Source organism: Varroa destructor, unplaced genomic scaffold, assembly GCF_002443255.2.
Source record: "Varroa destructor unplaced genomic scaffold, Vdes_3.0 BEIS01000001.1, whole genome shotgun sequence".
NCBI lineage: Eukaryota > Metazoa > Arthropoda > Arachnida > Mesostigmata > Varroidae > Varroa > Varroa destructor.
The window spans coordinates 62183447-62201069 of NW_019211454.1; the positions used below are offsets into that span (position 1 = coordinate 62183447).

Sequence of the window (17623 nt, forward strand, 5' to 3'; positions counted from 1 at the left end):
CATGTGTGGGATTAGAATGGGTCGCAACTTAGAAGTTCAAAGCAACCGAATGACACGATACGGAAGTGGAAGCCAAACAGATTAGGTCAATGGCCGGACCTTGGCGTCGCCTTTACATAGGTTCGAACTCGTACGAACGGCCTACCAAAGGCCGAAGTGTTATAGCGGGGCCATTACTGGTTAGGTTTAGTAGCGGCACGGCGTCACAGTAACGTGTGGGCGAGTGACGACAGCTGAACAAAGACAACATACAGTGCCAAGAGTATTTTTTTTTCATTACATTAGTAAAAAGTGAATAATTACAAGATATCGATATTCAGATGAAGTACACAGAATACGTACGAACATCACATGAAGTCCAGTTACAATTTTACTTACGACCCATAGTATACCGAAGTTGTCTGAGGGCTGTGTGCTGATACAATGTGCGTACGTTAACCATATTTTTAAGATTCGTCATAAAGCTAGAAGCGATACGTTCTTTTCACACGGTTTTATGTTTTTTCCAACAACAAATGTTTGCTGATGCTCTACAGGGCAAAATTGGTTACACACATCGTAGTAAGCTCGTTCCTGAAAATCGTATTGTAATTTATTTTCAAATGACCTTCGTTAATGTATACTACCTTTCTATGATCATTCTTACTATAACTAGCTTCCGTTGCGCGAGACTCGCTTTCTCTATTGGTGTTGACTAGATGGACACGTACTACACGCAGTTATTATGAGCAGAGTAGGGCGTCGTTCATTTCACGATGTGGCCAGAACCCAATACTACCGGTATCACTGACTGTGTAAACAATTGACTTCTCTATTATATGCGTATCTATATGGATGGGAATAATCTAACGATTCCTGTTGGCCTTAATCTCGCTAGGTTATAAGCTAGGCTATGGGAAAGCACTGGGTGGCCGTCAAACGGTACATGTACATTGGCCTATCTATGTGATTCCGAAGTGATGGATAGTTTCAAAGTAAATGGCAAATAAGTACATGCAGAGGGAACGGAAAAGCATAATACGTTTCAGCGGGCAGTATAGTAAGAGAAACGCAAGCCAGTGACGGTCGGTCCGGTCCGCCAATGACATCAACCCAGGACCGGCGTTCACTAACAAAGCGAGAAAATTATTACCGAATCAAATTATTGACCCAGCAGTTTTTTTAACCATAAGTTCTCTCTCAGAGTAACTCTCTTACAGTGACATTATCTACCTGAATCGAAAACGACATAAGTTGCTTTGTGAACGAAAAATTGCAGCTACTATAAAACAACCTCGGTAGCATGGCTACAGCTTGACAGCGATATCTGAAACTCGGCTTAACATTTGAGCGCTTCAAGCCTATCGTTTTTCGGCAACCATTCGCCAAATAGACAAGAAAAAGCTTCTCGCTGCGTTGCATCTCGTCCGAGAACACAAACGAAAATACGCATGATCGCCCGCAAAATGGCTAGCGCGGTAGAAAACAACAAGCGATACTCGAATGTGCGATCGTTCGTATAAAAGAAGCGACGCTAAGAAGCATAATCGTTTCAACACATGGGCAAAGTAAAAAGCTTTATGGAAAGGCTGTGGCATGTTTGACCCTCTAGCATTACAAATGACGAGCGAGCGGATCACCTTGACCTAAAATGAGGTGTTTCTTTGAGTGGACGGTCCATACATGTACCCGGTCATTTTACCTAAGTGAATTCTAATTAAAGCAAGTTTTGAATGTTTGCTACTTGCAATTTGCAAAACAACGTGCAGAATATAGAAACCATAACTCGACTGAAATATCGACCGCGACATTAGTCAGCTGACTCGTCTAACCGGCTAGCAACAAAAAACCAACAGCGGCCCACGATGAACTCATCGATTAGAATCAGCTAACCACGCATTAGGAACCAGTAACAAACGAGACGCCTACAAAATAGTAGAGTTTTAGCACGTAATGGTAGAACGAAAACTGGAAAGAAGAACCACATTATCTAACGACGAAGCTACAGGCAGGACGTGAGGGATAAGACGTGAACGAATCGATGGATAGGCAGACGGCGTGCCAGCTGCAGCAACAATGCCAGTAGAAGGGAGGCAAGTTTACGGTCGAACAGAGCGTCATACTGTGCGCCCGTTGTTTCAGTACTCTACGTTTAGTGCCTACGCAACGATATGTGTGTGTCTCATTCTCTTCTACTCTGAATAAAAGCCCGTCGTTAGTCCAACCGCTGTACTCGTAGCGAAAGTGCGACTGTTGCCAATACAGAACGGTTTATGTTAGCAGTAGAAAACAGTCTCGCGGAACGACCATCAGTGAAGCGGACCCCGGTCCTGCATAGCCGGATACGCGAACGGCTGTGCGAAAAACTACAGTCTTAGTCAAAGGCCAAGAATTAAAATACAGAGATGCGGAGGAGCGCTAGAATAGCAACTATGACGACGACGCCGACGCCGACGAGAAGGAAGAAAAACATGGAAGGCGAATTGCTTCTCCTTTTGCTCAGGCCGCACAAGGTGACGGCTAATTTGCTTGAAGCTGTCAAGTTGTAGGTTTAGGGAAGGAAAGAATTGGGTCATGTGGGCCACGTGGATCGAATGCAACGTACAACTGCTACGTAGCGGTGAGCACGCTAGCAGCTTTAGAAGTGAGATAAGAACTACTTGGAGCCAAAAGCTTGCCAAAACTCCTTTGGCTTTATAAATAGAAACAATAGTAGGTATCAGTGGCGGTCGTCGCGATCGCGGTGTTAGATGCAGTGACAGAAATAAGTGGCAAAACGGTAGCCGATGTCGGACGATCAAACTCGTACTATAGAAGACGTACACGTATGTTCGTGAATGTATCTGTCTTTGTGGTAGAATCGATTGGGGACGGAGCAAAAAATTGATTCACAGATTCTTTATGATAGCGGATAAGGAGGCGAAAAGTGGGTTGGAACAGAAATACGCATAAAACAAGCAAATTTTACTCAGAAAGCTCATTTCCTTGAGTAGAAGCAGTAAAACGAAATGAAAGGACAAATGACACATACACACACACACCATGTATTGTTCCTGTAAGTATTTATGTGAAAAATGGCTGCTGTGCTTATTTTTAGGATCATTTGGTCATACTGTATGTATATAGACAAGAAATTTGTTGACACATACGAGTCTAGCGTCATGGTTCTATTTCAGCCTTCAGTAGTGTACGAACTAAAATTTTCTTATTTAGACTGCCTAATACATATTACGACTGCAAGCCAGTTCAAAGCACTGCACAGTGATCTTTCCTCTAGCGCACAGAGTAAAAAAATGGGAAAATAATACCTTCAGACAGAGGACCCTCCGGAGGCACAAAGATGACTAAGGCGGAAACAACGGTTGTTTGCTTTTTAAAACCAATTCTTCTATACCCACAGTTTGCCAGCGATGCAGAAATAGGCATACGCCAGGATCGTTTAGATGTATCTGTTCATCTTCGAAAAATACTACCAAGTATCCTGTGCGTCCCTTAAACGAGCGTATCTGTTACATAGGCAGCCATCGTTGACGGCACTTCAGTAGCAATGTTGCCAGTATATGCATGATATGCGCAAGCGAGCCACCACAAAAACATTTCTGAGTTTAGTCAAAAAACAATTTTTTTCTTTCAAACGTAGAAACAAAAATAGAAAAAGAAAACTATCTTGGACAGCAGAGACAGCTTCCAGTCCTATTTTTTCAACATCAGTAATATGGCAGCTAGAAGCAGTGATAACAGAATCACAAACTGGCTATACTTCTTCTTTGCAGCGAAGTCACTCTACTTCCTCGATAGCATTCATAGCCCCATTTAGTGTCTGTTGTTCGTTTTTCCTTCTTTGTTGGCCAATTTCCCCACAGATCATTTTGCGACATAACTGCTGGTGCATTGTCAGCGAAGAACGGCCTGAAGCGGGCCTAAGGACAACTTACCTACAAAGCCATTTAGGCTCTTTTTGTCCTTACACTGTTTTTAGGCAAACGTGAACTGCAAGGAGAAGGTTGGCAGCCAGCAACCTACATGAATTGTTATCATGGAACCATTTGTAGCAGTGAAAGGGCAGAAAGTAGGACTAATGAAAAACGTTTGCTCTAATAATAATAATAATAAGCTTGGATCTCGCAATACGAGGGCATCGATAGAAGCAATTTTTGAACCTCATAGGCATGCGTGCATGTTTAGAGTACGCGCGGGATTTGTACGAACACAGCTTCGATACTAAGCCACTAGTCCCATTTAAGAAAGCAATACTTGCTGATACAGGTATATCCACTAGGGTTAAAACAATCAATATTTCTTCAGGCTAATAACTGTCCTACAAATGAGAATTCTAAACGAAGCTAGAGCTTCTCTTTCGCCTCTACTCACTTTAGTAAAAATACTCACAACGATCGTCACAGGGAAGATAAAAGCGAATTTAGCTTCTGCCGAAGAACTTCATAAAAGTAGAAGGAAGAAGCTTCTTCGTGAAAGAAGATAATCGTTCCGGTTTTTGTCTATTGTAAAGATTTAACGAATGCTCCTTGGTCCACGTTGGAACAGCTGCTGCTACTCATACACAGCGTGTACATAGAGTCTCATGTCTTTCCGGAGTGTGTATAAAGTATGACGTGCCAAGTAAAATACGTACGGAAAAGTTGGACGTTACCTATATCTAACTCTGTCGTCAATTACTGAATATATTAGCGATTAGTGTATCGTATACTAGCTCCTATTCGATTATGAATTTCGGTACCAATAAGCTTATGTAGAAACTGCGACAGCATAAGTATATCAGGGATTCCTTCTAAGACTGACTAACTGTTCTGACGCGCAGTATTCAACTTACCGGCTGTCTGCTGCAATAGCTCATGGTACATCATAAGAGACAGACGAGTGATATACTCTCGAGACCGATCTCACCGCATTTCCGAGCGGCGATAGGTCATTGTGAACGTACAATGGTTACTAGTCATCGACGCTTACCTGAAATAAAGGTTAGCAGTTGTTAAAACTGAATGATCGCCTTTCTAAACTGGTAAAAACAATGCAGAGGATCTGTAAACAGTAACAGCCGGAAACATCAATCGACTGCGTCGTAGGGCGAAATACGTTGTGAACCTAAGGTGGATATTATCAAACTGCTAAAATATGTTGACGATGCGGTAAACGGTAACATTCCCACGGTTTTTTATATACAGCGAATATACATGGTACATTACAATGTACCATGTATACACAGCGGGCTAAACGACCTATCAAGTATGTTGGACGCCCACCTAATAAGGCAACACGGTAACTCATAATTAATGAAACTGCGGTCATATACGGTAACGGTCGCCTCGTGTAGACCTAAACACACTCGGAGATAATCTAAATAATATCTAATCCGTTTCATCGTAGCAATACTATTTCTTTATGCTCAATTTGCTTGCGTCTCACTTAGCTTGTTCACTAGTCTCGATTATACTTCGGCCATAGATACACTCGTGGCAACAGTAAACGATTTCAATATCCCTCATCAGCTACGGTTCGATGCGTGGAGATGCATAGCACATCCCGCTGCTCGCTCTCTCTGCATGGACGTTTCTACCAGCCTTCTCTTATATCCCCATTTACGTATTCTCTATTCTACAAATAGCCCATATTAATTTCCTTGTGACCTTGTCAGGTCGGTTTCTTTGCTTTCTTTATTTCACCTCCTTTAGGCAGATATGTTTTTCTATCTGCTCAAATCCTCCACTGCAGTGACCTCGCGCTGTTTTACGTTTTTTCTTTTTTACCGCGGTGGCGGTTGAAAAAATGGGGAGCCACTCGTCGAGTTATCGAATGGAGTCAACAGATAAGGCGATTTTTCCTTCTTAATTACCCCCCTCCCCTACCTTCCTTTAAACGCTACAGGCCAGACAGATCTCGAGGGAAAGCTCCTGTCGCCGACCTCATGCTCCAAACGGCCTTTAACGTTATTGCCAACATTTCACTGCCAAACAGGGTACGTATACTGGTCGTTCAGTGGATAACACAGACTTTTTCAGTGCCGCCAATTGGGAGTAGTGAAGAGGGCGGATCTCAACAAATGCACAACATCTAGGCCTGCTTTATTACAGAGGAAGGCCTCTAACCAACGTACTATTATATTTGCTAAATACGAGATCTATAGTATAGGATACCTGAGTCGGCAGCTGTTATTGAAGCTGAAAGGTACAAAAGCAACAGCTGGCTCAAATACAAAGATATCCTGAGGGGTGACAGATGGATATGATTTATCTTTGTCTTAAGCCTGTGAGCCTCTTGCATGGACTTATAATCAAGTATCTAATAATAACAGCTATATACTCGAGAACACTACTGTGATTCCTTGGCTATTTATGAAGCCCAACGACGGATGCAAAATTCACCTGCACAGATGCGTTCCCAATCTAAGGAACGTTGTTCACACTATGTATGAGATTTCCTGACTAGTTTTGCGAATGTATATGTCTGGGGTTCCCCGACGTCTGTTCGAGGTACTCGAAACTAAAATTAATTTCATCTTCTAGGTTGCAGCATGCGTAAACCGGTCGATCCATCGGCCTAGATAAGAATCTCGTGTGGTTCTTTCAAATATTAAAAGGAAGTTCGCTCGTTGCCGGGTTTCTTGCGATCAATGTCGACACTTCGTAAAACAGAACAAGTGCTTTTCCTCGTCCATACGAGACGACCGCGGTCTCTGCCGCCGCGATACTACCAATCACTCTCGAATCGATACAAGTTTCGTACGTCTTTGGACCACGTCTAGAATGACGCCTGTCGTTGTACGGTCAATTTTATAGTCTGATTACCCCGAACGAGCTCCGATTTCAAAAAAAATTAGAGATTAAATATCAATTTTAACACCCTATACCAGATAGAACCTCTTTGTGCTCTAAAATCTTATTACATTAAGCTGACTACATAAACTATTACGTTCATGTTGAAGGTACGATGAGATATGGACTTTGTGTGTTGTGTTACAAGAAACCGAGCAACCGAGGCGAAAGTTTATCATTACGTTAATGGTAGGAATTACTGAGCCAAAAACAGTAATACTTATTTTTACCATCGCAATTTCGATTTTTATTTTACAGTTATGACGTATTGTAGCCCATTTTTGGAGGTTAGTTCTCCGTGGAAGCCCTTTTGAGAAACGAAAGTCAAAATAACTCCGGGTTCATGAGAACCTGCTATCTCCTATATAACTGTATTGTTCGCACATCCGTATAGGTTGAATCCATTCAGCTCGCTTCGTGCTTTTACGGTAAATATATCACTGCAGGCAACCGCTCCGTCCAGGCATCCTATGGTCAATTTATGATGGAAATAAGTTCAACGTCAACCGGACACAGAAGCTGACAGGTTCCCACTTTTCTTGGGCAAAAATAATTCCTTCGTTTAGCTTATCATTATGTTAACTCAACAAACCACGCCGCGACTCGCGTGTGCTCATAAATATGTTCCTGTACATTTTTTGATGTTTATGCATGAAGATAATATCGCAAGGCAAGATTTTCAAGCAGCCCACACGATATTGCGGCACTCAGTAGGTAACGACGCAGCTGCTATAAACTGAAGCAAAAACGTTTCTTTCAGTGAACACTCAGCCTTGGAAGAAACTACGACCTTGACATATTGCAGATGAGTTTGCCTAGGAGTTCGTAAAAGCGAACAGGTCCCTGAACGAGTAAAAAAATAAGAGTGAGAAAGGGGTAAGGGGGAGAACGAACGAGTGCAGCTATAGCGCAAGAACAATCCTTACCTCCGACCTTGGCAGTGGAACACACTCCTCAGATTAGCTGCTTCATGCTACCGACTCCGCCTAAAACTTGAACGACGATACCCAAAATAGAGGCTGAAAAAAGGACCAGCAACAAGAACAGCGACAACAACAGTGGAAGTGGAGATTACGAGCTCGTCGGCAGCATTGGCCTGACTTATCTTCGTACCCCTTATTTGCCGTTTTCCTCTAGGCATTCGTTTTTCGTACACATTTCATAGCAGCTTAAGGCGTTAGATTGAGGATCGGGGCCGAAAGTTGGCGGTGTGATTCTCTAAAAGGAAATAAAGTAGAATGAACAGGGAAAAAAAAAGCTCACACAAGGAAACGTCTACGTGGTTTACCGAAGCCTGTTCAATATGTTGCCCTCAAGTCACGTGTCAGGTGGAATTGCCCCAAAGTGAGCTAGAAATGTGTCCGAGCGTGAATGGCATGCACGAATGCGGCTGCGGGTATAGCACCGTTGAGCTCAGTCAGTGCAATAACTAACGGTCATACGACACATCAGTATTAATGACACGCTATCCAGTTATCTCACGCGAAACGGACGTCGAGCGAGGGATGATTTTTGCTAGCAAGACCATGTCGAAGTCCGGTCGGCATGAAAAACACAAAAAAAGTAAACACTGTTACTTTTACGGGATCTGCCCTTGGTAACTGAATTAGTTTCCGTCTAATGACATACCAAAGATTTATAACAAATGAACATCTGTCCCACAGTTTTCTCACATTATCTGAAGGTAAACAGATGCAGATTATGAAGTGTGCTACTCAAGAAGGCTGCGTATTTCCCAAAACGGTGTGATCCGTCGAAATTGTTTGCAGACGATGGGTTTGATGAACTCGCCTTTACATTTGTCAATAAAACGGTTCCTAGAAACAGCACGTTGCTTAGAGAAATACTCGTCTATTTGGAATATTTGTTTGTAATAGGCTAGAGTGTGTGTAAAACATATTTTGACGCTAATCTTGAAAGAAAAACCCTATTCTTTGAACACTGCTCACAAAGCTAAACAAGTACCACCTCGAAGAATCAGGCGCAGACGCGTATAAGAATGATCGTCTAATGTTTATTCTCACGAATAAATGGATAGTAAGCGTTTTCATGTGACTTTTGTGTCCTCACAGCCCTACACTGGCTCCGAAAAACATCGTTATTGATGCCATCATTGTCACAACGACGACAATTCGACGCACCAGAGTGAAAAGTTAGTTATCTAGTAACTATCCAAGGGAGCACTGAACTCAAGTTGACAAAACACTCAAAGCGTTCATAGTAAGCGGCTGTTTTGTTATTCGGTGGAAGTTGACGTTTAAACTAGGCGGCGGCGTTCGTGTTTCCTAATAATACTGAAACGGTTTACTTTGTTAAAACTTACTTTCGGAAGACAGACCATTTTTTGGCCAACACTAATTTTTTGTTGCACTAAACTAATACGATTACGTTTAATCGTAAGTTGTGTATTATATAGAATATTCGTCTTCAAAGTAAACCTATTTGCGTATGTCCTTTCGCGTTACGCCATCTGTAAATACCCGTTCATGACTGATTCAATGCAAATAAAAACGTCTAGCTAATCTATATATATTTTTTTTTCGAAAAAAGCTATCGGATTTGACAGTTGGAAATCTGGAGGGGCATTGAATGAGGCTGAAGGAGTCGGCTTGCAATGGGGACTTGTATACTAAACGTACATATAAACCCATCGCATACGAAGCATTACTTGGATAAAACTGTAATAGCATCTACACTAAGAAGCTCACGATTTTGTAACCGTTCCCAGTTGCATCCGATATTAATGACGCAATATCACAGGTAAACAGTGTTTTTGTAACATTCCATCTACTATGAACTCAGTTACGAGGCAAGAGTAGAACCTTTATAATTAAGTTAAATTAAAATTTAAATATGTGCTTTTAAAATAGTGTCCTTTATATTACGGCATCGATGTTTTTATTTAATATTGACATATGGCAAAACTGTGACCGCCGCGGCGTGACCATTGTTGAAATGGAAAGTAACTGCAAATGGACCTACCGTAACCTCTTTTATCACAATTCGTCGGTAGGAATTTGTAGCAGTGATACTTCCCATGTTTCCTTACACCTAACCTTTGTCTAGTAGTTGCTCTATCGAAGGATATAGTCTGAGCCACCAAGAAGAATGTTGCGGTGGGTAGGTTTCTGTCGATGACCCGATCCTACAGTTGGCATGGCGGTAATATGGAAAAGGCCAGCTGAGTGCTTGACTGCTGACTGTAATCGTTCTCACCTCAGCTAGCACCGTTGGATTATTTTTTTTCTATGCATTTCTACTCTGTGGGGAAATCCAAGCTAATTACGAACTGGGCAGTATAAGTATAATCAATGGCAGAAAGGGACACAAATACATGAGCTAGACTACTAAGCAGACAGCACATCTGAGGATCAACAATCTCCTTTCCTACCAACGTCTGCCTAAGACGTAACGGGAATCTTTAGTTAGACGTAATGCTGCTACTGGACTGTAAAATCGAGCTGTCTAGGGACACGATCTTCTAAGAATAATCAATCGTAGAAGAGACGGTTTCTTCGTATCGAGATTTCATCTACTTCGTATTAAGTCAATTTACCGTAATCGTTCTACACTTCTTCTCAGACAGAAATAGACTAGCGAGAACATAATCGCACAAAAATCGAGTTGAGAACCACCGGTCTACTACCCATCCACGCTACTCAGACGGGGATCTACACCACAGCCAGAAGCGATGAGCAAAGCGTGACAAGACCAAGCAGTTAGCGCTGGAAAACGCTACCAGCACTCAATGGACATCCAGTTGACGAACAACAACCGTAGGTTCCTCCAGACGTCACTTGGCTGGCCCCAGCAGCAGAAGCGTGCCAGTACAAAAGCGTCAGCACTGAAACATAAACCCAAATCAAACAACCAATGATCAATGACTATCAACAGAAAGTCATTATCTATCGCATAGGAGCAGCAATCGATACGGATCTTACAAGGAAACGAGATCCTGCTCGAATGGTCAATGATGAGATGATTGTGTAAGATATATATCGTACACAGTTCTTCACCGTAAAACTTACCCTTGGTAGCTATTCTGATTGAATATATTTTTGACACTGTTCCCGAATCCCATCTGCGCTTGAGCAGTTAACGAGTGCTTCTTAAAATCTATTTAGAACATTTTTAGTATGACCATTGAATATTGTATTTATCGAATTTATTTCGGGCACTCTGTTTATTTACGTGAATACACATAGTGCTTAATACCGAAACATGCTGCTTCAAAGGTAAGGCTATACAAAGTTTTTTTTTTCTCAACGATGGGCTCGTTAATTAAACTGATCTTCAATTTGCATAATTTAAAAGCAATGCGAGCTAACAGTTGCTTAAGTCGGACGCATGCTGATCTTTGGGAAGTCGTAATGGCTAGGAAGAGCTATCTAAACTATAAAATTCTGGTACGTATGCGACGCATAGATCGCGAGTATCCTTTAGAACGGTAGGATCTATTTACTGTTATACTGAATTTCGTCCTTGCGTGAATGTGTTTTGTCGTTGCCTCGGACGGCACAGTATTGCAAACTTACATATATTTCGTTAATCAGATAAAGCTGTTCCGAATAGCGTTGATTCAGCCCATAACCGGACCCAGATTGATGACCGCAAGTGAAGGCTACGGTAACTAACTGAACAAACAATCTTGCGTTAAGTCCGTGGTACTGCCAGTAGAACAAAGTTTCTTAAGATATCACGTCGGGCTGCTATGTTTTGCGCACTAGAAAAAAAATACACCAGAAGCTCTGACAAAAATTTTCATTGTTCGTTATGGGATGGACACAGATGACCTGTTGTCACCCATGCCCACATTCAACGTTGCGGCCATTTTGGCTAGAGCCGAAAGAGAATCCCATTTTTTTATATGCTTGTAACATCGCGTATTAATTATTCTTCCGCAGCTGTCACTTATATTTGTTTTTGAAGTTGTCATTGTCGTGTTGTAGAAGAAACCGCATTCTGTGCGACGCTTGTGTCGAAGGGTCTTGTTGAAAACAAGAGTGTATCATACTTTTCAAATACATGAAAACACTTTCCAAATGAAGCAAAAGAACGTATACGCATCTTCAGTTCGGCGTAATGTAATGTTATTTACGTAAACTGGGCAATTAAAGCACATATGAGTATATACATATATATACATCAACTAAGCTAGACGTGAAGATCATATATGAGTCGACTCCAACCCGTAACAGCACGCATAAATCCACGTCGTAATTTGCATAGTTCTTGTAGGTTTATCAATAGAACTAACCCATTACCTCTCTGTCAGATAGTTCATGCTGTGAGAAAGTGACAATTAAACAAATATCAACACGTGAACGGTCGAAATCTTGATTTAGGGGAAATTTTAGAGTCTGTTAGATTAGAGGTATCTTTGGCCAAGATGCCAGTTAACCGACAGATTTACAAAACGGTCTTGTATTAATGGATTGTTATTATCAGTAAAAGCGAACGTAATTTTTACATTTTTCTTAGCGAATCTTTTTCATGAAAAACAATCACCTGCAAGCGGTACATACCTCTTGTCGGAGGCCTGCTTTCGCATTTGCGGAAATGTAACGCCAGCACTATTTTTCAACACAGAAAAGCAACAACAGCTCCACTAAAATTTGTCTTTGCGCACGACATAACAAATAGCATTTTTATCAAATCGAATCACTCTATCATAAAATACAGGTACATGTGCGCTATTACATGGCTCTTCGCTACATGGTGCGGAAGCCACATGCCGTGGGAACATTAGTTTAAACACCCTGATCTATCTGATAGATTTGGGCGCGATGGGGGTCAGCTTCAACGCACAAACACACGCGTCGATGGTTAGTCGTAGTCACCATAGACAGCACGCTCGAGAGCGCTCTTTTCTCACTACAGATGCGCTCCAATAACAGAAAAATCAGCACAAACCTCTTTTCGGCTGATGACAACCCCTTTGTTATGCAGGAGGTTGTGTACGTCACAGAAACTCTATCACAATTTGCTTATAACGGAAAGAAGCTTAATTATTCTTATTTTCTTGTTCATCTTTTTTTTGCTTATTTATTCGAAGTTATTCCTATTCATCTGTTTTGTCCGAATTAGTGCAACATGTCCGCCTCGTTTTATACTGGCCCTATATATAGTATTTTTTTGAGGGCAAAAACGGAGCCGGTACGTGAAACGTTTCAAGAACGACGAGTGAAAACCAGTGAAGAGATAACTAAACACTGAAGCCCGAAGGATGAGGAAGCATTACTGCAATCGAGGAGGCTTTTCCAGGAAAAATGAATTTAGAGCCCATGGGCTCGGTCGGCTAAAACTGGCATTCCAGATGTAGCGTGGCATAAAATAACAACATAAATACTGAAAATAGGCGTAAACCGAGTAAAAAAGTGGTCCCTTCTGAATCGACTCGAGGTACGGTGTATGCTACGTGCAATTCGCAGGACTTCAACCAACAAAAAACCCCCCTGGAGCGTACGGTCGCCATACATGAGACTTGGTTCAACGTTTATCGTCTGCAATATAATATCTAAACCTAGTATATGTTGGGAAAAAATATCATAGTTATTTAGCCTTAACTGCGAGATATCTAGTTGTAACAACAAAGCACGGTTAACCCTAAGGCCTCTCTAAAAAATAACAACAACAGCAGCAGCAGAAAAACACATCACAGCTGTTATTACTGTCTGTAGAATTGTAATGGCAACGTCTTCGGGCAGCTTTAGATGTCCATGCTCTTTGTTGTCGTTGCTGTTGCCGTTGTCCGCTGGTGTCGTGTCCCGGGTGTTGCTTACGCTGCTAGTGAGGTAGTCGCTTGCCAGGCAGCGTTTGTCAAGGGTAAAGATCCATTAGTAACGATTTTTTACTTTTACTACTCTTTGCTTCAAGCACATCGCACGCTCTTGCTAGAGGATTCCTCAAGCAAGCAGACGTCAACGGCGATAACAACAAGCGTCATCGTTGAAACAACACCGTTCAATGCAACGTTGTTACTGGCCAGCGGCAGAAGTGTGCGCATTTAGTTTGTGCAAGCGTCTCCCTCCAATCCTACGATCAACTACGGCCGTTCTTCTCGGCCTCCACAATGTCTGCCTCTGCAAGTGTTACATAGTCGTCCCGTGGTCACTCGTTACATCGACAGCCATATCATCTCGGCGGACGCCATTTCTAGAATGCTATTAATGTTGCCTGCCGTTTGGTCAGCCACTCAGGCGTCCGTCCGTCGTCTTTGGGTGTACCATACGCATCTGTTTGTGTGGCGTTATGAGCAGACAGAGTAAACGCGTGCTGTTTATGATCATTATTAGCTTTATTTTTGGGCAGTACGTTAGTGCCTGATGTTGCTTTGAGGCGGAGGGGATGCGCAGCCATCTATAGTAAACTGCTCGTTGTAGGAACGATCTTTATAGCGATGCTATATGATGTTGCGCCATGCCCTGCAAAGTAATAACGCTCTAGTAGCTAATGTTGTCAATGGATGGTCGCAGGATACAGACAAGATACTTCCTTCATTCATTTTCATTGAGCCGGAACGCAAAGACAACCCACGTGGACGCGACGGGCCATAGCGATAAAGAAATAACCTTAAATTCTTAACACGTCATTTTGCTGCTTTACTATTAATATAATAATGTTTATATCGACTACAGGCATACGGATATATGTATGTATTGTGTAACCGTTTGAATAAAACAGAATAGAATTTGTAATGATTTAAAGTCACCGTGACTACATGCCTACAGGTAGCGTGTCAATAATAATGTAAACCTCTCAGGTCGTAAACCGCACTCTATCATTGCTAATAGTGTTGTCCTATTCGTGATCGGTCAACCAGAGCCCTTTCGGGATTTAGACTCTGAGGGTCAGACTAATGTCAATCGAGGATACCTTTACTTACACGAAGCTAGCTGAGCAACTTTGCGTCGCATATATTATATATAACTAACAAGCTCAATCTTAATATATCTTTTCTGAATGGGATGAACTCGCACTTCGCTAACGAACTCCGCCTTAGCCTCTGAAGGCGCTAGAATGTTGCGTAACCAGACTTCAGCTGACAGCTGAGGCAGATTCAGCTGCAGAGGATAAATGAGAGAACGGGCTGCAAATGCACATCGTAAACATTTTATGTCAACCTCACTTTCAAGCCCAGCATATGATTCCGCGACGGCTTTTTCTGGCTTCCCTGGATTAATAGACATATATAACGGCCGTAAAGGAATTATCAATATTGATAATCGCCGCGTTCGACTTTGGTTACAGTCATTGTCGACTGGCGAGAAAATTAATCAGATTTGTTTGTAATGTATCTATAATTGCGCCATATGATGGTAACAGATAGAGGACATTATCGTTCAGTGTCGTATTGAGACACATTTACCATTGAACAGGACCTTATAGCCCCCTATGGCAACGGATTCAAGCTATTATGGACCGATTGTTCTACTTCGGGCTGCTTTGTAACTTTTACAGCCGCTAATAAAGGTAAGTGTATCCTTTGATTTCCGATAGTTCTTGAATGTAGCTTTCTCGATGAACCCTATTTTGTATAAGTGGGATTGCATCCAAGAAATCAAGTGATGGATCGGGAACGCTATTTGTATGGCAGCTATTGTTAGTGTTGGCGTAAGTTCTGAGTTCTTCAGCAGTAACAATTGCTAGATCATTTCGATTAATCAGCACTCTTATGCTATTTCTGTTGTTGCTATTGTTACCAAAGCTATCGTTGGTCTGTTAGAAAAGGCATGAGCGACTGAAGAACGTCACACTCGGATCTACTGAAAATAGTTCGCTCTCACATGGCGTAACACAATAGATATGTTGCATATGTATCGCAGCATTGCGCCTATTGGAGTGAACGTAGTAAGAGTTAGCTACAGTTTAAGCAGTAACAACAGCTACAATGGTCATCGGAACTCAATTGAAGGAAGACAACTTCAGTGGTTGGTGGCAGATATAGGCTGGCAGTGGCGGCGTCAGAATACAAACAGATTTTTAGATATGACCACAGAGTAAACTCACTACAGTCCGAAATACTTATAACTGAGAAATTATTAATTAATAACAGTGGATTAGCTGAACTAATATGACGACAAACGCCTCTCTTAAGACCGCAACAGATATAGAATATAGTGATTTTAGGAAATATTACAGTCAGAAAACGCTGGCTGAAGACTTATGTTGCCGGTACGTTTGCTTGGTTCGCAAACAGAAATTACACATTAATTTCTCGAAATAAAAAAAAAAAGTAATATATAGGTTCCAGCTGGTAAAAACCAGAGATAATAAAACAATAAATAATTTAATTCATGACACTCGCAAGCAGAAGCCGTAGCGGAGCGGACAGTTGAACCTACTCCAAATTTAGACGCATAAACGAAGGTTTAGGGCATAAACTTTTATTACTATACTGTTTTAATAATTTCTAAGTTACCAAGCTGTCGTCGTTACGATAGAGGCCATCACAAAACTATATATATATATATATATATATACACGCAAAATCGATGACTGGGAATTTGTGATTCATCAATTCCTGATTAAACTTATGAAGATCTACCTATGTATGCACAACCCTGGTTAACTTCGTTATGTGCTTGATCACGATGATTTCATGTTGTCAAAAGTTTACAGCTTATAGATATTGCCCTCGTGAGCGTTCGTCCATGTACGTACATATGAACATTTATACGGTTTTGCTCGTGGTCCCCAACAAACCAAATGGCGGCAATATCAGGATAAGGCGGGGGCTCCTTCGTGGCAGCAGCAGCGGCAAAAGAAAGAAAAGACAGGCGAAGCAAGCGGGAGTGGGGTGGGGGTGCGCATTCGACGCACTAAAAAAAAGTCATCGTAGCTGTAATGTGTTTGGCGAGCATGGCAATTGTTCAAGAAACAAAGTGGGCAACTGTTGCCGACATCCCGTTGCAGACCCAGAGAACGTTTCAAGGGCTAAGTGCTCACGTTGGTGCTGCGGATTTTACGCCGGCAGCGTTTGCTGCTGTGGAACGCGATAGCCTGCACGTGACACGTTGGAACGAACAATCCAACCAAGAGAAGCTCGATGGTGTCTTAGGCACCAGAACTTTAACAATCATTTAACTTGGTACTGCTAATGCTGCGATTCGGTTTTAAATGTTATGGATAGGTATTACTGTTAACGTTTGGCACTCGTTTTTCCTATATATGTCTGCTTGTGTAGGTGTGCGAGCGCTGTACAGACTGGCTACGGGTATAACATTACGATCATTTTTGTTCGTAGACGGCAAACACGGATCAGCTTAGTTTGCTACCTGTGCAGCCCAGTGAAGTTCAGCCCACTTCGGTCGTTTGATCTGGCCAAACCCACTTACCAGGTGGTAGGAAAAGATAAGGGCACGCAAGCGCATGCAACTAGAGATGGAGATCCGAGCTTTGATAATGAGCTGCCTAATCTATTATATCTATAGATAAATTGTTCATTGCAAGAAGCAAGTACGTCTTCTACTGGCGCTACCAAAAAGAGTTCGGAAAGTCTGTGATTGCTTTCTGCGCAAAAACAAACGCAGGGTGAGTCCGAGGCATAATAACAGCCTTACACGGCACGAATTGCTGCAATGACAGCAACCACATCGCGACAAAATCATCATGCTTATTGGAGTCATGGCAAAAAACCAACAAAGCTCAACAACATCAAAAACAAAAGCTGAACATTGTTTCCTTATCACGACAAGGACGTGGGGGTTTAACAGTACCCTACTAAAACTACTGGCGACAGTCAGGCGATGAGTGGAATAAGCCCGGAGTAGTGGAATCAGAAACAGTGACAAGACAATGTATCAGGAAGCGTG

At 42.0% G+C, this 17623-nt stretch overlaps 1 protein-coding gene across 17 annotated transcripts in view; it reads right to left on the reverse strand.

The window, feature by feature from the left end:
* The window catches only part of LOC111243165 (uncharacterized), a 173422-nt gene that overhangs the window by 141512 nt on the left and 14287 nt on the right, over positions 1-17623 (reverse strand). The window contains exon 1 of one of the 17 annotated variants that reach the window (XM_086977555.1): positions 4811-4869. The exons of the other annotated variants lie outside the window; for them this stretch is intronic. The gene's annotated coding sequence lies outside the window, so the exon portion shown is untranslated. Of the gene's footprint in view, positions 1-4810; positions 4870-17623 lie in introns of those variants that run through there. 17 annotated transcript variants of the gene reach the window in all.